The sequence below is a fragment of the Chiloscyllium punctatum genome, chromosome 39, assembly GCF_047496795.1.
Source record: "Chiloscyllium punctatum isolate Juve2018m chromosome 39, sChiPun1.3, whole genome shotgun sequence".
NCBI classification, from domain to species: Eukaryota; Metazoa; Chordata; class Chondrichthyes; order Orectolobiformes; family Hemiscylliidae; genus Chiloscyllium; species Chiloscyllium punctatum.
Window position 1 is genome coordinate 68,430,261 of NC_092777.1, and position 23,023 is coordinate 68,453,283.

General features: G+C 50.2%; 1 protein-coding gene across 2 annotated transcripts in view; it reads left to right on the forward strand.

Moving 5' to 3' along the window:
- LOC140464178 (glutamine-rich protein 2-like) overlaps nt 1-23,023 on the forward strand; it is a 114,374-nt gene that overhangs the window by 18,668 nt on the left and 72,683 nt on the right. The window lies entirely within an intron of this gene.

The window sequence follows — 23,023 nt, forward strand, 5'->3', positions numbered from 1 at the left end:
CACCCTAACTGAGCCTTCGTGTCTCATCCTTGTATAAGCTGCCTTCTTCCTCTTGACAAGAGATTCGACTTCCTTAGTAAACCACCATTCCCTCGCTCGACCACTTCCTTCCTGCCTGACAGGTATATACTTATCAAGAACCCGCAGTAACTGTTCCTTGAATAAGCTCCACATTTCAATTGTGCCCATCCCCTGCAGTTTACAGGTCTACAGGAGGAGGGGGTGTAGCATCGCTAAGCAGAGAGTGCATCACAGCTACAGAAATGAAGGTTGTTGAGGAAGGTTTGTCTACTGAGTCAGTGTGGGTGGAAGTTAGGAACAGCAAGGGAACAGCCACCTCATTGGGGGTTTTCTACAGACCCCCTAATAGCAGCAGTAGAGAGATTGAAGATCTCATAGGCGGGCAGATTCTGGAAAAATGCAAAAGTAGCAGGGCTGTAGTCCTGGGTGATTTCAACTTTCTGAGGAAGGGCTTATGCCCGAAATGTCAATTCTCCTGCTCCTTTGATGCTGCCTGACCTGCTGCTCTTTTCCAGCAACATATTTTTCAGCTCTGATCTCCAGCATCTGCAGTCCTCGCTTTCTCTTAGGTGATTTCAACTTTCCCAATATCGACTGGAACCTCCTTAGTGCAGATAGTTTGGATGGAGCCGTTATTGTCAGATGTTCAGGTAGGTTTCCTTACTCAGTATGTAGACAGATCGACAAGGGGAGAGGCCATTTTGGATTTGGTGCTCGGCAACGAGCCAGGACAGGTGTCAGATCTCGCGGTGGGAGAGCACTTTGGTGACAGTGATCACAACTGCCTCACATTTAGCATAGCCTTGGAAAGTGTGGTTCAGGTGGAGAACATCCTGTTTGTAGAATGTTGACCTAATCCGATGGTTGGATGATTGCTTCATTCTGGTCATATTCCTGGCATCCACACTCCTCATTAAACCAATGAGAGCAATGGCAAAATGGGGATCTGCTGGACCACGAGGTTACCAATTGTGGTTGAATAAAATTCTGTTGTTGATGGCCACAGTGTCTCATGGATGCCCAGTTTTGAATGGTTGGATTTGTCTGCCATCTGCCCCATTTAGCGTGGTGATAATGCCACAGTGAGGCTGAACATCTGAACAAATGAAGGTTTCCTCCTCCAGCATGTGTCCTGATGCCAGCTGATGGTAATACTGGTCACAGAGTCAGACAGCACAGAAACAGACCCTTCGGTCCAACCAGTCCATGCTAAACATAATCTCAAACTAAACTAGTCTCACCTGCCTGCACTTGGCCCATATCCCACTGATGAACATTGCTTATTCATGTACTTAGCAAAATGCCTTTTAATTTTTGTAACTGTAGCCACATCTATCACTTCCTCGAGAAGTTCAGTCCACTCAAGAACCACTCTGTGTTTAAAAACAAAGTGCCCCTTGTCTTTTTTAAATCTCTCTCCTCTCACTTACAAACATGCCCTCTAGTCTTGAAATCCATCTGACTTGGGGAAACAAATCCATACCCCTCATTATTTTATAGACCTCTATAAGGTCATCTCTTAACCTCTTTCACTCCACTGAAACAAGTCCCAGCCAATCCCAGCCCCTCCTTGTAGTTCAAACCCTCCATTCCTGGCAACATCCCGGTAAATCTCTGCTGAACCCTCTCCAGTTTAATAATATCCTTCCTATAACAGGGTGACCAGACTGGGCACAGTATTCCAGAAGAGGCCTCACCAATGTCCTGTGTAACCTCAACATAAAATCCTACTCCTATACAGAAGGTCTGAGCAGCGACGGCCACCTGCCAAACCCGCCTCAGGCAACTGTCTGTGTGGAGTTTGCACATTCTCCCCGTGTCTGCGTGGGTTTCCTCCCACAGTCCAAAGATGTGCAGGTCAGGTGAATTGGCCATGCTAAATTGCCCGTAGTGTTAGGTGCAGGGGTAAATGTAGGGGTATGGGTGGGTTGCGGGTCGGTGTGGACTTGTTGTGCCGAAGGGCCTGTTTCCACACTGTAAGTAATCTAATCTAATCTAATCTAATCTAATCAAACACCTTTGTAATCACTCTGTCTAGTTACGATGCAATCTTCAAAGAATTATGTACCTGAACCCCTAGATCCTTCTGTTATACAACATTACCCAATTGTATAAGTCTTGTCTTTGTTTTACCTAAATGTAATATCTCACATTTATCCAAATTAAACTCCATCTGACTCTCTTCAGCCCATTGGCCCAATTGAGCAAGATCTCTTTGTAATCTTAGAAATCCTTTTTCTACTGTCCACTATGCCACTGATCCTAGTGTCATCTGTAATCTTACTAACCCTGCCTACTTTATACTCATCCAAATCATTTATACAAAATGACAAGCAAAAATTGAGTCAGCACTGATCCCGGAACTGGGAGTGGAGCACTGTTGGTAACCGGTCCCCACTCCAAAGAACAATCCTCCTCCATCATTCTCTGTCTTTTACCATTGAGCCAATTTTGTATCCAATTGGCAAACCCAGCCTGAATCCCATTAATCTAACTTTACTAAATAGTCTACCACGCAGAATCTTGTCAAAGGCTTTACTAAAATCCAAATATACAATGTCTACCACTTGGCTCTCACCAATCTTTTAGGTTACTTCCTCAAGAAACTCAATCAAGTTTATGAGACATGATTTTCCTCGCACAAAACCATGTGCTGACTATCCCTCATCATTCCTTGCCTCTCCAAATCCGTATAAATCCTGTTTTTCAGAATCACTTGCAACAAGTAACCCACCATCTAAGTCAGACTCACTTTTCACAGACTTTTCCTCCCTTCTTAAACAAACATTAGCCACACTCTAGTCATTCAGCACCTCACCTGTATTTATAGATGATACAAGTATCTCTGCTAGGGGCCCCACTATCTCCTCACATCTCGTTCCAGAGTGAAACCTGCCTTGGTCAATTGTGAGGTTTATTTTTACTATTTAGTTAGCACTTACTGGACATTAATTATTGATACACTCCACCCAATGCAGTATCATTACTGTCTCCAGTTCAGAACGTTTTGTTCAACTGAGGAGGTCACGCGTTTCCTTTCAGTGACTTTCTGCACTTTCATTGGGTATAATTCTCTCTGTCTCTACCAACGACAAACAGACACTGACTAAATCACCGACATTTCTTACCGGACTCTAAGGAAAAGCAGTAAGGGCTGATAAAACAGCTCAAGACTTCTGCCCAGCTCTGATGGCCTGAAGATTGCCAAAACTGCATTGCACTTTATATGGGGAGAAGCTGTTCTAGTGAATTCACCCCCTTGTGGCCTCTGCATTTCTGCCTTGCTGTAGGTCATAAACACATCATATCAACAATAAGCAGTAATTATCTCAGCAAGGTAACTTTCAATGACTTCTTGGAAATGTTGTCCTGACTGCTGTTTTAAAAAAAGTGACTTTCTGATCCTTTCAAAACAAGTCACCTTCACAGAACAGAAACTCAAAAATCCTATTTGCCTCGCTTTAGAATCCAAGTTCCCAAGAAAATAATATATCATAAACTTTGACCTGGTGGCACAGTGGTTGGCACAGTGGTTAGCACTGCTGCCTCACAGCGCCAGGGACCTGGGTTCAATTCCACCCTCAGGCGACTGACTGTGTGGAGTTTGCACGTTCTCCCCGTGTCTGTGTGGGTTTCCTCCGGGTGCTCCGGTTTCCTCCCACAGCCCAAAGATGTGCAGGTCAGGTGAATTGGCCATGCTAAATTGCCCGTAGTGTTCAGGGATGTGTAGGTTAGGTGCATTAGTCAGGGGTAAATATAGAGTAATAGGGTAGGAGAATGGGTCTGGATACTCTTCAGAGGGTTGGCATGGACCTGTTGGGCTGAATAGCCTGTTTCCACCCTGAAGGGATTCTATAATTCTATGAACTTTCATCATGCCAAACCAACAGCTATTCTCCCAATGTCAATTCGACCAGTAGTGCTGCTAGTGGACAGTGAAGTCCCCCACCCAGAGTACACTCTGTGCCCTTGCCATCCTTAGTGCTTCCTCCAAATGTTGTCAACTTGGGAAGGACAGTACATGGTAATCAGCAGGAGGTTTCCTTGCCCATGTTTAACCTGAAGCCATGAGACTTCCTGGGGTCAGGAGCCAATGTTGAGGACTCCCAGAGCAACTCCCTCCCTCCTGTATCCCACTGTCTGCCCTCTCTGCTGGTGGGACAGGATCAATCCAGGGATGGTGATGGTGGGGTCTGGGACATTGTCTGTAAGGTATGATTCCGTGAGTATGTCTGTGTCAGACTGTTCCTTGACTCGTCTGTGAGACAGCTCTCCCAGTATTGACACTAGTGCCCAGATGTTAGTCTGGAGGACCCTGCAGAGTTGGCATAGCTGCTCTGCCTTTGCCTGTTGTGTGACTTTCAACTTTGTCCAGCCCAATCCAACACCAGCTCCTCCACACTTTGTCATATTCAAAAGTGACGTGTGCAATACTCTCAGATTATTGATCTCGGACTCATAGCAAACACCTTTATGTTTAGATGTGTCGGGGGTAAATTCCCTGCTCCTGTGGCTTCCACCTTTTGGCCTCGTGGTCGAAGCTGGGATCCATGTCATGAAGGTTTGGAATGTAAGGTTTCTCCGAACTGAGGTGGGATTTAGGAATTTAGTGGGACAGGAAATAACAAGCACAGACATGTAATGCAAGAGCAGCTGAGTTCCTGGGAGCAGGACAACAATGAATGTCAACAGTGTGCCTTGGTTCTGATATGGACAGAATGTACTTGGTGAACTGTTTGTCAGTCAATCTGTCTCACTGACTGGCTCATGTACAAAGCAGCTGGAGCTGTTCAGACATGTTTGATGTCTTTGACCCACAGTGGTTATGGGTCATTGGGTACTGTGCAGTTAATGTTTCACTCCATGCCACACCAAGGCCCACTGCTTTTCCATATCCTCCACCTGGAGCAGGTATTTAATCCTGTTTTAGCAACAGTCGGTGAACAATATCTGGGCCCACAGCAGATATTTTACACTTGAAAGGTTTCCATTCTATTTTCAGCCCTGACACTGTTCCTGAAAACCCCAAACCTAACTTTTTTCTCTCTGGGATATGAGCATCTCTTCCTAAATAACACTCTTCCTAATGTGTGCGTCTTAGACTCTAGCTGAATAGGAGGAGGCCATTCAGCCCATTGAGCCCACTTCTCCATCCAGCACGATTGTGCTAATCCTCTATGTCAAAGCCATTCTCGGTTCTCTCCTCAGACCCCCCACCCCCAACACATTTAGCTTCTAGAAATCTGTTTCTTTTTAAAAATATATTCAGCCTACTGTGGTAGAGAATTCCACAGGTTCATCACCTATGAACCTCTGGGGGAATAAATTTCACCTTATCTCAGTCTGAACTGAACTGTAACCCCTTGTTATTGATTCCCCCCCCCCCCCAACCAGGAGAAGCCTCATCACTGGAGTCAGCCTGTTCAGCCCCATCAGAATTTTATCTTTCAATTAAATCCTCTTCCATTCCCCTGATCTCCAGTGAGTACAGATCCAGTCAAACCAATCTCTCCTCATAAATAAACCTGCAACCCTAGAAATCAGTCTGGTGAATCTTTGCTGTGCTCCCTCCACAGCAAGTATTTATCTTTTTTTAGTTAATGAGACCAAATCTGTACACAATATTCCAAATGTGGTCTCATCAAAGCCCTGTCCAGCTACAGTTAGACTTCCTTGCTCCTGTATTCAAACCCTGTTGTAATGACCCCCTACCATTTGCCGTCCTCGCTGCTTTCTGTACCTGCTGGCTTGTATCAGTGACCAGGAAATACTGGGAAATATTCCAGTACCTCTCCACTTCACCTTTTCCAAAGCCTCTCTATCATACCTCACATGAAGACACCGTATTCCAAGTGAGGCCTGATCAAGACTGTCTACAGGGATGTGACAGTATGTCCAATCAGTGACCCTGTAAATGCATGCAGTATCGTTGAGCTGTAGCATCACAACATTGCTTTAATGCACATTTCTCAAGATTGCTCATTAACACAGACTTTCTCCAACTTAATGTTTTCCTTCAACTGTGTCTGAATATTGGTGGCAGTGGAGTAGGACGTCTGGGCTCAGGGCTCATTTACTTTAGTTTTTGCCTCTCTTCTCCTGTTTTTTCTTTCTCTTCTTTTTTGTTTTATTTACCTTTTGGTGAAGAGCTTGTTTGTGGTGTCGAGTGGGTCCAGCAGCACAGACACATGGTGGTGGCTGAGTTGAGTTTGGGTTCCCGGCAGCATCTGTTTCCAGCACAGATTCATGCAGATAGTGGAGGTGAGTTCGGGCCCAGTATGAGGCCTAGTGGTGAGGCCCGGTGAGGCCCAGTGAGGCCTCATAGTGATGAGGGTGGTGGTGATGGAAGTGAGATGGTGCCAAAGAGTGGGACTGGTATCTGGCCATGACAACGGAAGAAGGATTGAAAGGTTAGATATTCCTTTATTCCTTTTTTTGCCTCTATATTTTCTGTTTTGGTTTATATTTCTGTGTTTCCAGATGGCGCCAGAGTGTGGCGACACTATGGAACACTTTTCACTGGTCTTTGCAACAAGCTACTTACGGCAATAAATAAATAAATATTGACTGTTCCCCTGGACATACAGACAGTATTGTATTGATCCAAGTCAAATATCATATGCCAGTCATGAACTCAGTCTTCCGATACATTAAAATTTGTCTGAGTATCCTGTCCAGTCTGAACCCTCACAAAGGTCTTTATAACAACTGGAAATTATTCATGGTGCCTCCATCCAATTAATAATAAAAATAGCAGAATTGATGGTGCCAACACCAATTCCTAGCAAACAGTCAGTCACCAATCCCCAAACAGATTCAAATTCTTTCCTTTTATGACAATTCCAAGCTTTGCATCACCTGACTTTCATCTCGCCACAAAGAGCAGTGACCAATCCCCAGAAAACAGAATTGAGCCAACCTCTGCCAGTGATTTAGGATCGTCTCAACCATTCAGATGACAAGCAAGCGAAATGGTAGCCATGATGTAGAGGAGCACAGCTCCCTGATGAAGGAGCAGCGCTCCGAGAGATAGTCCTTCCAAATAAACCAGTTGGATTCTAACCTGATGTTGTGTGATGTTTAAGCTTAAATGGTGTAAGTGATTGGAAAGGTCCCTGGGAGCACCAGGAAATTCGAATAGGAGTTGGTCCTGGGCCAAAGTCAAGACGAATGCTCAGACTCTCTCTCTCTCATCCCTCCCTATATCCATTGACTCCCTGAAAGTTCAAAAGTCTATTGATCTCAACCTTAAATATACTCAACTTAAATATACTCAATGTGCAAATGCTATTTGAGGGGGTTTAAACGAGCTCAGCAGTCAAGATAACTCTTCATCAGAGCTGGCGCGGAGAGGGCAGTCTTTATGCTTTAGTTTGGGGGAAGCGTTCGGGTTTGGACTGTTGGAGGAGAAAGGATGTTGATAGTTCACATGAAGTGATCGGCGTGTGCAGCATTTTCTGTTGTCGGGACATATTTCAGCATCTGCAGTAGTTTGCCCTTACAGTGTGTTTACTCGACCACATTCAGTTCAACTGAGCAATCAACATCCTTTCTACCCCAGCACCCCACCCCCTGCTACAGCATTAATGTCACCCCCTCCAAAACTTTATGGAAGCTCTAATGAAGAATCATCGAGACTTAAAACGTTAGCTTGCTGCCTTTCTGTGGATGCTGCCTGATCCAATGTAATCGCCAGCATTTTCTGTTTTCAGTAAAGTACTGATCACCAGACCATCTATTTGTTATGATGCTGACTGAAGGATAAATATTGACAAGAACATTCAGATAGATTCCTACTGTTACTCAGAATGGTGCCATTAGATGATTTACTAGCAGAGCATCAGTCTAACATCCACCTGAAGATATAACCTCCACCAGTGCGGCACCTCCAATAATGCAACAGCTCCAACTGTGCAGCACCTCCACCAGTGCAACAGCTTCACCAGTGCAACACCTCCATCAGTGCAGCACCTCCGACAGTGCAGCACCTCCGACAGTGCAGCACCTCCAATAGTGCAACACCTCCATCAGTGCAGCACCTCCAATAGTGCAACACCTCCAACAGTGCAGCATCTCAAGCAGTGCAGCACCTCCAACAATGAAACACCTCCAACAGTGCAGCACCTCCAACAGTGCAGCACCTCCAACAATGAAACACCTCCAACAGTGCAGCACCTCCAACAATGAAACACCTCCAACAGTGCAGCACCTCCAACAGTGCAGCACCTCCAACAATGAAACACCTCCAACAGTGCAGCATCTCAAGCAGTGCAGCACCTCCAACAATGAAACACCTCCAACAGTGCAGCACCTTCAACAGTGCAAGACCTCCAGCAATGTAGCACCTCTAACAGTGCAGCATCTCCAACGGTGCAGCATCTCCAGCACAGTAGCACCTCCAAAAATGCAGATTCTCCGACAGTGCAGCAACTCCAACAATACAGCAACTCCAACAGTGCAACACCTCCAACAGTGCAGCACCTCCAACAGTGCAGCACCTCCACCATTGCAGCACCTCCAACAGTGCAACACTTCCAACAGTGCAACACCTCCAAAAGTGCAGATTCTCCAACAGTGCAGCATCTCCAAAAGTGTAGCATCTCCAACAGTGCAATACCTCCAACAGTGCAGCATCTCCAGCAATGTAGCACCTCCAACAGTGCAGCATCTCCAACAGTCGAGCATCTCCAACGGTGCAGCATCTCCAACAGTGCAGCATCTTCAACAGAGCAGCATTTCCAACGGTGCAGCATTTCCAATGGTGCAACACTTCCAACAGTGCAGCATCTCCAACAGTACAGCATCTCCAAAAGTGCTGCACCTCCAAAAGTGCTGCACCTCCACCAGTACAATACCTCCAACAGAGCTACACCTCCACCAGTGCAACACCTCCAACAGTGCAACACCTCCAACAGTGCAGCATCACCTACGGTGCAGCTTGTCAACAGTGCAGCATCTCCAACGGTGCAGCATCTCCAACAGTGCAACACCTCCAACAGTGCAGCATCTCCAGCAATGCAGCAGTTCCAAAAGTGCAGATTCACCAACTGTGCAACACCTTAAACAATGCAGCAACTCCAACAGTGCAGCATCTCCAACACTGTAGCACCTCCACCAGTGCAACACATCCACGAGTGCAGCACCTCCAACAGTGCAGCACCTCCAACTGTGCAGCACCTCCAACACTGCAGCATCTGCAACCGTGCAGCATCTCCAAATGTGCAGCACCTCCAACAATGCAGCATCTCCAAGGGTGCAGCACATCCAGCAGTGCAGCACCTCCAACAATGCAACACCTCCAATAGTGCAACACCTCCAATGGTGCAGCATCTCCAACAATGCAACACCTCCAATAGTGCAACACCTCCAATGGTGCAGCATCTCCAACAGTGCAGCACCTCTAACAGTGCAGCATCTCCAACAGTGCAACACATCCACTAGTGCAACATCTCCAACAGTACAGCACCTCCAACAGTGCAACACCTACAACAATGCAACACCTCCAACACAGCAACACATGCATAAGTGCAGCACCTCCAATAGTGCAGCAACTCCAACAGTGCAACACCTCCAATAGTGCAGCAACTCCACCAGTGCAACACCTCCACCAGTGCAGCACCTCCACCAGTGCAGCAACTCCAACAGTGCAGCATCACCTACGGTGCAGCATCTCCAACAGTGCAGCATCTCCAGCAATGCAGCAGTTCCAAAAGTGCAGATTCACCAACTGTGCAACACCTCAAACAATGCAGCAACTCCAACAGTGCAGCATCTCAAACACTGCAACACCTCCAACAGTGCAGCACCTCAAACAGTGTAGCACATCCACTAGTGCAGCACCTCCAAAAGTGCAGATTCTCCAACAGTGCAGCACCTCCAATGGTGAAGCATCTCCAAAAGTGCAGCCTCTCCAACAGTGCAGCATCTGCAACCGTGCAGCACCTCCAACAATGCAACACCTCCACCTGTGCAGCATTTCAAACAGTGCAGCACCACCAATAATGCAACACCTCCAACGGTGCAGCATCTCCAACAGTGCAGCACCTCCAACAGTGCAGCGCCTCCAACAGTGCAGCACCTCCACCAGTGCAGCACGACCACCAGTGCAGCACGACCACCAGTGCAACACATCCACTAGTGCAGCACCTCCAACAGTGCAGCATAACCACCAGTGCAATACATCCACTTGTGCAGCACCTCCAACAGTGCAGCACCACGAACAGTGCAACACCTCCACCAGTGCAGCACCTCCAACAGTGCAACACCTCCAACAGTGCAGCACCACGAACAGTGCAACACCTCCACCAGTGCAGCACCTCCAACAGTGCAACACCTCCAACAGAGCAACACATGCACAAGTGCAGCACCTCCAACAGTACAGCATCTCCAAAAGTGCAGCACTTCCAACAGTGCAGCACCTCAAATAATGCAACACCTCCAACACTACAGCATCTCCAACTGTGCAGCATCTCTGACAGTGCAGCACCTCCAACAGTGCAACACCTACAACAATGCAACACCTACAACAATGCAACACCTCCAACACAGCAACACATGCACAAGTGCAGCACCTCCAACACTGCAACACCTCCAACAGTGCAACACCTCCAATGGTGCAGCATCACCAACAGTGCAGCAACTCCACCAGTGCAGCATCACCTACGGTGCAGCATCTCCAACGGTGCAGCATCTCCAACAGTGCAACACCTCCAACAGTGCAGCATCTCCAGCAATGCAGCAGTTCCAAAAGTGCAGATTCAGCAACTGTGCAACACCTCAAACAATGCAGCAACTCCAACAGTGCAGCATCTCCAACACTGCAACACCTCCAACAGTGCAGCACCTCAAACAGTGTAGCACCTCCACCAGTGCAACACATCCACTAGTGCAGCACCTCCAAAAGTGCAGATTCTCCAACAGTGCAGATTCTCCAACAGTGCAGCACCTCCAACGGTGAAGCATCTCCAAAAGTGCAGCCTCTCCAACAGTGCAGCATCTGCAACCGTGCAGCACCTCCAACAATGCAACACCTCCAATGGTGCAGCATCTCCAACAATGCAGCATTTCCAACAGTGCAACACATCCACTAGTGCAGCACCACCAACAGTGCAACATCTCCACCAGTGCAACATCTCCAACAGTACAGCACCTCCAACAGTACAGCACCTCCAACAGTGCAACACCTACAACAATGCAACACCTCCAACACAGCAACACATGCACAAGTGCAGCACCTCCAACACTGCAACACCTCCAGCAGTGCAGCATCTCGAACGGTGCAGCACCTCTAACAGTGCAGGATCTCCAAAAGTGCAGCACCTCCAACAGTGCAACACCTCCACCTGTGCAGCATTTCAAACAGTGCAGCACCACCAATAATGCAACACCTCCAACGGTGCAGCATCTCCAACTGTGCAGCACCACCAACAGTGCAGCGCCTCCAACAGTGCAGCACCTCCAACAATGCAGCACCTCCAACAGTGCAGCACCTCCAACAGTGCAGCACCTCCAACAGTGCAGCACCTCCACCAGTGCAGCACCTCCAACAGTGCAGCACAACCACCAGTGCAATACATCCACTTGTGCAGCACCTCCAACAGTGCAGCACCACGAACAGTGCAACACCTCCACCAGTGCAGCACCTCCAACAGTGCAACACCTCCAACAGAGCAACACATGCACAAGTGCAGCACCTCCAACACTGCAATACCTCCACAAGTGCAGCACCTCCAACAGTACATCACCTCCAACAGTACATCACCTCCAACAGTACAGCACCTCCAACAGTACAGCATCTCCAAAAGTGCAGCATCTCCAAAAGTGCAGCACTTCCAACAGTGCAGCACCTCAAATAATGCAACACCTCCAACAGGGCAACTCCTCCAACACTACAGCATCTCCAACTGTGCAGCATCTCTGACAGTGCAGCATCTCTGACAGTGCAGCACCTCCAACAGTGCAGCACCTCCAACAGTGCAGCACCTCCAACAGTGCAGCACCTCCACCAGTGCAGCACCTCCACCAGTGCAGCACGACCACCAGTGCAACACATCCACTAGTGCAGCACCTCCAACAGTGCAGCACAACCACCAGTGCAATACATCCACTTGTGCAGCACCTCCAACAGTGCAGCACCACGAACAGTGCAACACCTCCACCAGTGCAGCACCTCCAACAGTGCAACACCTCCAACAGAGCAACACATGCACAAGTGCAGCACCTCCAACACTGCAATACCTCCACCAGTGCAGCACCTCCAACAGTACATCACCTCCAACAGTACATCATCTCCAAAAGTGCAGCATCTCCAAAAGTGCAGCACTTCCAACAGTGCAGCACTTCCAACAGTGCAGCACCTCAAATAATGCAACACCTCCAACACTACAGCATCTCCAACACTACAGCATCTCCAACTGTGCAGCATCTCTGACAGTGCAGCACCTCCAACAGTGCAGCATCTCCAACAGAGCAGCACCTACAACAGTGCAGCATCTGCAACCATGCAGCATCTCCAACGGTACAGCATGTCCAAAAGTGCAGCCTCTCCAACAGTGAAACCTCTCCAACTGTGTAGCACCTCCAACAATGTAGAATCTCCAAACGTGCAGCACATCCAGCAGTGCAGCACTTCCAACAATGCAACACCTCCAATAGTGCAACATCCACTAGTGGATGTGTTGCACTGGTGGAGGTGTTGCAGTGTTGGAGGTGTTGCATTGTTGGAGATGCTGCTCTGTTGGAGATGCTGCTCTGTTGGAGGTGCTGCACTGGTGTAGGTGCATCTCTGACAGTGCACTTCCAACGGTGCAGCACCTCCACCAATGCAACACCTCCACCAGTGCAGCACCTCCACCAATGCAACACCTCCAACAATGCAACACCACCAGTGCAACAATCCACTAGTGCAGCACCTCCAACAGTGCAGCACCACCAACAGTGCAGCATCTCCAACAGTACAGCACCTGCCACAGTGCAGCATCTCCACCAGTGCAGCACCTCCAACAATGCAACACCACCAGTGCAACAATCCACTAGTGCAGCACCTCCAACAGTGCAGCACCACCAACAGTGCAGCATCTCCAACAGTACAGCACCTGCCACAGTGCAGCACCTCCAACAGTGCAACACCTCCAACACTGCAACACCTCCAACGGTGCAGCATCTCGAATGGTGCAGCACCTCCAACAGTGCAACACCTCTAACACTGCAGCATCTCCAACAGTGCAGCATCTCCAAAAGTGCAGCACCTCCAACAGTGCAACACCTCCAACAGTACAGCACCTCAAATAGTGCCGCAACTCCAACAGTGCAGCATCTCCAACAGTACAACACCTCCAGCAGGGCAGCACCTCCAACAGTGCAGCACCTACACCAGTGCAGCACCTCCAACAGTGCAGCACCTCCAACAGTGCAACACCTCCAACAGTGCAACACATGCACAAGTGCAGCACCTCCAACACTGCAATACCTCCACCAGTGCAGCACCTCCAACATTGCAATACCTCCAACAGTGCAACATCCCCAACAGTGCAGTACCTCCAACGGTGCAGCATCTCAAACAATTCAGCACCACCAACAGTACATCACCTCCAACAGTACAGCACCCCCAACAGTACAGCATCTCCAAAAGTGCAGCACGTCCAACAGTGCAACACCTCAAATAATGCAACACCTCCAACAGTGCAGCATCTCTGACAGTGCAGCACGTCCAGCAGTGCAGCATCTCCAACAGTGCAGCATCTCCAACAGTGCAATACCACCAACAGTGCAGCACATCCAACAGTGCAGCACCTCCAACAGTGCAGCATCTCCAACTGTGTAGCACCTCCAACAATGCAACATCTCCAATAGTGCAGCATCCACTAGTGGATGTGTTGCACTGGTGGAGGTGTTGCATTGTTGGAGGTGCTGCTCTGTTGGAGATGCTGCACTGTTGGAGGTGCTGCACTGGTGGATGTCTTGCACTGGTGGAGGTGCATCTCTGACAGTGCACCACCAATGATGCAGCATCTCCAACAGTGCAACACGTCCACCAGTGCAGCACCTCCAACAATGCAGCACCTCCAACAGTGCAGCACCTCCAACAGTGCAGCACCTCCAACAGTGCAGCACCTCCACCAGTGCAGCACCTCCAACAGTGCAGCACAACCACCAGTGCAATACATCCACTTGTGCAGCACCTCCAACAGTGCAGCACCACGAACAGTGCAACACCTCCACCAGTGCAGCACCTCCAACAGTGCAACACCTCCAACAGAGCAACACATGCACAAGTGCAGCACCTCCAACACTGCAATACCTCCACAAGTGCAGCACCTCCAACAGTACATCACCTCCAACAGTACATCACCTCCAACAGTACAGCACCTCCAACAGTACAGCATCTCCAAAAGTGCAGCATCTCCAAAAGTGCAGCACTTCCAACAGTGCAGCACCTCAAATAATGCAACACCTCCAACAGGGCAACTCCTCCAACACTACAGCATCTCCAACTGTGCAGCATCTCTGACAGTGCAGCATCTCTGACAGTGCAGCACCTCCAACAGTGCAGCACCTCCAACAGTGCAGCACCTCCAACAGTGCAGCACCTCCAACAGTGCAGCACCTCCACCAGTGCAGCACGACCACCAGTGCAACACATCCACTAGTGCAGCACCTCCAACAGTGCAGCACAACCACCAGTGCAATACATCCACTTGTGCAGCACCTCCAACAGTGCAGCACCACGAACAGTGCAACACCTCCACCAGTGCAGCACCTCCAACAGTGCAACACCTCCAACAGAGCAACACATGCACAAGTGCAGCACCTCCAACACTGCAATACCTCCACCAGTGCAGCACCTCCAACAGTACATCACCTCCAACAGTACATCACCTCCAACAGTACATCATCTCCAAAAGTGCAGCATCTCCAAAAGTGCAGCACTTCCAACAGTGCAGCACCTCAAATAATGCAACACCTCCAACACTACAGCATCTCCAACACTACAGCATCTCCAACTGTGCAGCATCTCTGACAGTGCAGCACCTCCAACAGTGCAGCATCTCCAACGGTGCAGCACCTCCAACGGTGCAATACCACCAACAGTGCAGCACCTCCAACAGAGCAGCACCTACAACAGTGCAGCATCTGCAACCATGCAGCATCTCCAACGGTACAGCATGTCCAAAAGTGCAGCCTCTCCAACAGTGAAACCTCTCCAACTGTGTAGCACCTCCAACAATGTAGAATCTCCAAACGTGCAGCACATCCAGCAGTGCAGCACTTCCAACAATGCAACACCTCCAATAGTGCAACATCCACTAGTGGATGTGTTGCACTGGTGGAGGTGTTGCAGTGTTGGAGGTGTTGCATTGTTGGAGATGCTGCTCTGTTGGAGATGCTGCTCTGTTGGAGGTGCTGCACTGGTGTAGGTGCATCTCTGACAGTGCACTTCCAACGGTGCAGCACCTCCACCAATGCAACACCTCCACCAGTGCAGCACCTCCACCAATGCAACACCTCCAACAATGCAACACCACCAGTGCAACAATCCACTAGTGCAGCACCTCCAACAGTGCAGCACCACCAACAGTGCAGCATCTCCAACAGTACAGCACCTGCCACAGTGCAGCATCTCCACCAGTGCAGCACCTCCAACAATGCAACACCACCAGTGCAACAATCCACTAGTGCAGCACCTCCAACAGTGCAGCACCACCAACAGTGCAGCATCTCCAACAGTACAGCACCTGCCACAGTGCAGCACCTCCAACAGTGCAACACCTCCAACACTGCAACACCTCCAACGGTGCAGCATCTCGAATGGTGCAGCACCTCCAACAGTGCAACACCTCTAACACTGCAGCATCTCCAACAGTGCAGCATCTCCAAAAGTGCAGCACCTCCAACAGTGCAACACCTCCAACAGTACAGCACCTCAAATAGTGCCGCAACTCCAACAGTGCAGCATCTCCAACAGTACAACACCTCCAGCAGGGCAGCACCTCCAACAGTGCAGCACCTACACCAGTGCAGCACCTCCAACAGTGCAACACCTCCAACAGTGCAACACATGCACAAGTGCAGCACCTCCAACACTGCAATACCTCCACCAGTGCAGCACCTCCAACATTGCAATACCTCCAACAGTGCAACATCCCCAACAGTGCAGTACCTCCAACGGTGCAGCATCTCAAACAATTCAGCACCACCAACAGTACATCACCTCCAACAGTACAGCACCCCCAACAGTACAGCATCTCCAAAAGTGCAGCACGTCCAACAGTGCAACACCTCAAATAATGCAACACCTCCAACAGTGCAGCATCTCTGACAGTGCAGCACGTCCAGCAGTGCAGCATCTCCAACAGTGCAGCATCTCCAACAGTGCAATACCACCAACAGTGCAGCACATCCAACAGTGCAGCACCTCCAACAGTGCAGCATCTCCAACTGTGTAGCACCTCCAACAATGCAACATCTCCAATAGTGCAGCATCCACTAGTGGATGTGTTGCACTGGTGGAGGTGTTGCATTGTTGGAGGTGCTGCTCTGTTGGAGATGCTGCACTGTTGGAGGTGCTGCACTGGTGGATGTCTTGCACTGGTGGAGGTGCATCTCTGACAGTGCACCACCAATGATGCAGCATCTCCAACAGTGCAACACGTCCACCAGTGCAGCACCTCCAACAATGGAACACCTCCAACAATGCAACGCCTCCACCAGTGCAACAATCCACTAGTGCAACATCTCCAACAGTGCAGCATCTCCAAAGGTGCAGCATCTCAAACAGTGCAGCATGTCCAAAGTGCAACACCTCCAAAAGTACAGCACCACAAATAGTGCCGCACGACCACCAGTGCAACGCATTCACTTGTGCAGCACCACTAACAGTGCAACACCTCCACCAGTGCAGCACCTCCAACAGTGCAACACCTCCAACAGAGCAACACATGCACAAGTGCAGCACCCCCAACACTGCAACACCTTCACCAGTGCAGCACCTCCAACATTGCAATACCTCCAACAGTGCAACATCCCCAACAGTGCAGTACCTCCAACGGTGCAGCAACTCAAACAATTCAGCACCACCAACAGTACATCACCTCCAACAGTGCAGCACCTCCAACAGTACAGCACGTCCAACAGTGCAGCACCTCAAATAATGCAACACCTCCAGCAGTGCAACACCTCCAACAGTGCAGCATCTCTGACAGTGCAGCACGTCCAACGGTGCAGCATCTACAACAGTGCAATACCACCAACAGTGCAGCACATCCAACAGTGCAGCATCGGCAACCGTGCAGCATCGGCAACTGTGCAGCATCTCCAACAGTGCAGCACCTCCAAGAGTGCAGCACCTCCAATAGTGCAGCAACTCCAACAGTGCAACACATCCACTCGTACAGCACCTCCAACAGTGCAGCACGACCACCAGTGCAACACATTCACTTGTGCAGCACCACCACCAGTGCAGCACCTCCAACAGTGCAACACCTCCAACAGAGCAACACATGCACAAGTGCAGCACCTCCAACACTGCAACACCTTCACCAGTGCAGCACCTCCAACATTGCAGCACCTCCAACATTGCAATACCTCCAACAGTGCAAAATCCCCAACAGTGCAGTACCTCCAACGGTGCAGCATCTCAAACAATTCAGCACCACCAACAGTACATCACCTCCAACAGTACAGCACCCCCAACAGTACAGCATCTCCAAAAGTGCAGCACGTCCAACAGTGCAACACCTCAAATAATGCAACACCTCCAACAGTGCAGCATCTCTGACAGTGCAGCACGTCCAGCAGTGCAGCATCTCCAACAGTGCAGCACCTCCAATGGTGCAGCATCTACAACGGTGCAGCATCTCCAACAATGCAATACCACCAACAGTGCAGCACATCCAACAGTGCAGCACCTCCAACATTGCAGCATCGGCAACGGTGCAGCATCTCCAAAAGTGCAGCCTCTCCAACAGTGCAGCATCTCCAACAGTACAACACCTCCAGCAGGGCAGCACCTCCAACAGTGCAGCACCTACACCAGTGCAGCACCTCCAACAGTGCAACACATGCACAAGTGCAGCACCTCCAACACTGCAATACCTCCACCAGTGCAGCACCTCCAACATTGCAATACCTCCAACAGTGCAACATCCCCAACAGTGCAGTACCTCCAACGGTGCAGCATCTCAAACAATTCAGCACCACCAACAGTACATCACCTCCAACAGTACAGCACCCCCAACAGTACAGCATCTCCAAAAGTGCAGCACGTCCAACAGTGCAACACCTCAAATAATGCAACACCTCCAACAGTGCAGCATCTCTGACAGTGCAGCACGTCCAGCAGTGCAGCATCTCCAACATTGCAATACCTCCAACAGTGCAACATCCCCAACAGTGCAGTACCTCCAACGGTGCAGCATCTCAAACAATTCAGCACCACCAACAGTACATCACCTCCAACAGTACAGCACCTCCAACAGTACAGCATCTCCAAAAGTGCAGCACGTCCAACAGTGCAGCACCTCAAATAGTGCAACACCTTCAACAGTGCAGCACGTCCAGCAGTGCAGCATCTCCAACAGTGCAGCACCTCCAACAGTGCAGCATCTACAACGGTGCAGCATCTCCAACAGTGCAATACCACCAACAGTGCAGCATCTCCAACTGTGTAGCACCTCCAACAATGCAACATCTCCAATAGTGCAGCATCCACTAGTGGATGTGTTGCACTGGTGGAGGTGTTGCATTGTTGGAGATGCTGCACTGTTGGAGGTGCTGCACTGGTGGATGTCTTGCACTGGTGGAGGTGCATCTCTGACAGTGCACCTCCAATGATGCAGCATCTCCAACAGTGCAACACGTCCACCAGTGCAGCACCTCCAACAATGGAACACCTCCAACAATGCAACGCCTCCACCAGTGCAACAATCCACTAGTGCAACATCTCCAACAGTGCAGCATCTCCAACGGTGCAGCACCTCCCAAGGTGCAGCATCTCCAAAAGTGCAGCATGTCCAAAGTGCAACACCTCCACCGGTGCAGCATCTCAAACAGTGCAGCACCACCAACAGTACAGCACCTCCAAAAGTACAGCACCACAAATAGTGCCGCAACTCCAACAGTGCAACATCTCCAACGGTGCATCATCTCCAAAAGTGCAGCATGTCCGACAGTGCAGCACCTCCAATAATGCAACATCTCCAATGGTGCAGCATCTCCAATGGTGCAACACCTCCAACAGTGCAACACCTCCAACAGTGCAGCACCTCCAACAGTGCAGCACGACCACCAGTGCAACGCATTCACTTGTGCAGCACCACTAACAGTGCAACACCTCCACCAGTGCAGCACCTCCAACAGAGCAACACATGCACAAGTGCAGCACCTCCAACACTGCAACACCTTCACCAGTGCAGCACCTCCAACATTGCAGCACCTCCAACATTGCAATACCTCCAACAGTGCAAAATCCCCAACAGTGCAGTACCTCCAACGGTGCAGCATCTCAAACAATTCAGCACCACCAACAGTACATCACCTCCAACAGTACAGCACCCCCAACAGTACAGCATCTCCAAAAGTGCAGCACGTCCAACAGTGCAACACCTCAAATAATGCAACACCTCCAACAGTGCAGCATCTCTGACAGTGCAGCATGTCCAGCAGTGCAGCATCTCCAACAGTGCAGCACCTCCAATGGTGCAGCATCTACAACGGTGCAGCATCTCCAACAATGCAATACCACCAACAGTGCAGCACATCCAACAGTGCAGCACCTCCAACATTGCAGCATCTCCAAAAGTGCAGCCTCTCCAACAGTGCAGCATCTCCAACTGTGCAGCACCTCAAACAATGCAACACCTCCAATAGTGCAGCATCCACTAGTGGATGTGTTGCACTGGTGGAGGTGTTGCATTGTTGGAGGTGCTGCTCTGTTGGAGGTGCTGCACTGGTGGATGTCTTGCACTGGTGGATGTCTTGCACTGGTGGAGGTGCATCTCTGACAGTGCACCTCCAATGGTGCAGCATCTACAACAGTGCAACACGTCGACCAGTGCAGCATCTCCAACAGTGCAACACGTCGACCAGTGCAGCACCTCTAACAATGCAATGCCTCCACCAGTGCAACAATCCACTAGTGCAGCACCTCCAACGGTGCATCATCTCCAAAAGTGCAGCACGTCCGACAGTGCAGCACCTCCAACGGTGCAGCATCTCCAACTGTGCAGCACCACCAACAGTACATCACCCCTGACAGTACAGCACCACCAATAGTGCAGCACCTCCACCAGTGCAACACCTCCAACGGTGCAACACCTCCAACAGTGCAGCAACTCCAACAGTGCAGCAACTCCAACAGTGCAGCACCTCCATCAGTGCAACACATCCACTAGTGCAGCATGACCACCAGTGCAACACATTCACTTGTGCAGCACCACCAACAGTGCAACACCTCCACCAGTGCAGCACCTCCCACAGTGCAACACCTCCAACAGAGCAACATATGAACAAGTGCAGCACCTCCAACACTGCAATACCTTCACCAGTGCAGCACCTCCAACATTGCAATACCTCCAACAGTGCAACATCTCCAACAGTGCAGCAACTCCAACAGTGCAGCAACTCCAACAGTGCAGCAACTCCAACAGTGCAGCAACTCCAACAGTGCAGCACCTCCACCAGTGCAGCACCGCCAACAATGCAACACCTCCACCAGTGCAGCACCTCCAACAAAGCAGCACCTCAAACAGTGCAGCACCTCCACCAGAGCAACACCTCCTACAGTGTAGCAACACTGCCACCAGTGCAGCACCTCCAACAGAGCAACACATGCACAAGTGCAGCACCTCTAACAGTACAGCACCTCCACCAGTGCAGCACCTACAACATTGCAATACCTCCACCAGTGCAGCATCTACAACGGTGCAGCATCTCCAACGGTGCAGCACCACCCAAAAGTGCAACACCTCCAACAGTGCAGAATCTCTTAACACTGCAGCATCTCCAACTGTGCAGCACCTCCAACAGTGCAGATTCTCTAACAGTGCTGCACCTCCAACAGTGCAGCACCTCCAACAATGCATCACCTCCAACAGTGCAGCACCTCCAACAGTGCAGCACCTCCACCAGTGCAGCACGACCACCAGTGCAACACATCCACTAGTGCAGCACCTCCAACTGTGCAGCACCACCAACAGTACATCACCCCTGACAGTACAGCACCACCAATAGTGCAGCACCTCCACCAGTGCAACACCTCCAACGGTGCAACACCTCCAACAGTGCAGCAACTCCAACAGTGCAGCAACTCCAACAGTGCAGCACCTCCATCAGTGCAACACATCCACTAGTGCAGCATGACCACCAGTGCAACACATTCACTTGTGCAGCACCACCAACAGTGCAACACCTCCACCAGTGCAGCACCTCCCACAGTGCAACACCTCCAACAGAGCAACATATGAACAAGTGCAGCACCTCCAACACTGCAATACCTTCACCAGTGCAGCACCTCCAACATTGCAATACCTCCAACAGTGCAACATCTCCAACAGTGCAGCATCTCAAACAGTGCAGCAACTCCAACAGTGCAGCAACTCCAACAGTGCAGCAACTCCAACGGTACAGCACCTCCACCAGTGCAGCACCGCCAACAATGCAACACCTCCACCAGTGCAGCACCTCCAACAAAGCAGCACCTCAAACAGTGCAGCACCTCCACCAGAGCAACACCTCCTACAGTGTAGCAACACTGCCACCAGTGCAGCACCTCCAACAGAGCAACACATGCACAAGTGCAGCACCTCTAACAGTACAGCACCTCCACCAGTGCAGCACCTACAACATTGCAATACCTCCACCAGTGCAGCATCTACAACGGTGCAGCATCTCCAACGGTGCAGCACCACCCAAAAGTGCAACACCTCCAACAGTGCAGAATCTCTTAACACTGCAGCATCTCCAACTGTGCAGCACCTCCAACAGTGCAGATTCTCTAACAGTGCTGCACCTCCAACAGTGCAGCACCTCCAACAATGCATCACCTCCAACAGTGCAGCAACTTCAACAGTGCAGCACCTCCAACAGTGCAGCACCTCCAACAGTGCAACACCTCCAACAGTGCAGCATCTCCAAAGGTGCAACACCAACAGTGCAGAACCTCCAACAGTGCAGAACCTCCAACAGTGCAGCGCCTCCAACAGTGCAGCATCTCCAACTGTGCAGCACCTTCACCATTGCAGCATCTTAGACAGTGCAGCATCTCAGACAGTGCAACACCTCCAACTGTGCAACACTTCCACCAGTGCAACACCTCCAACAATACAACACCTCCAACAATACAACACCTCCAACAATACAACACCTCCACCAGTGCAACACCTCCACCAGTGCAACAGCTCCACCAGTGCAGCACCTCCGACAGTGCAACACCTCCGACAGTGCAACACCTCCACCTGTGCCGCAAATCCACCAGTGCAACACCTCCAACAATGCAACACCTCCACCTGTGCAACACCTCCACCTGTGCAACACTTCCAACAGTGCAGCCCCTCCACTAGTGCAACACCTCCAACAATGCAACACCTCCAACTGTGTAGCATCTCCAACTGTGCAGCACCTCTAACAGTGCAGCATCTCCAAAAGTGCAGCATCTCCAACTGTGCAGCATCTCCAACTGTGCAGCACCTCTCACAGTGCAGCATCTCCAAAAGTGCAGCATCTCCAAAGGGGCCGCATCTCCAACAGTGCAGCACCTCCAACAGTGCAGCACCTCCAATAGTGCAGCATCTCCAACAGTGCAGCACCTCCACCAGTGCAGCATCTCCACCAGTGCAGCTTATCCAACAATGCATCACCTGCACAAGTGCAGCACCTCCAACAGTGCAGCATCTCCCAACAGTGCAACACCTCCAACAGTGCAGCACCTCAAGGAGTGCAGCACCTCCAACAGTGTAGAATCTTCAAAAGTGCAGCATTTTCAACAGTGCAGCATCTCCACCAGTGC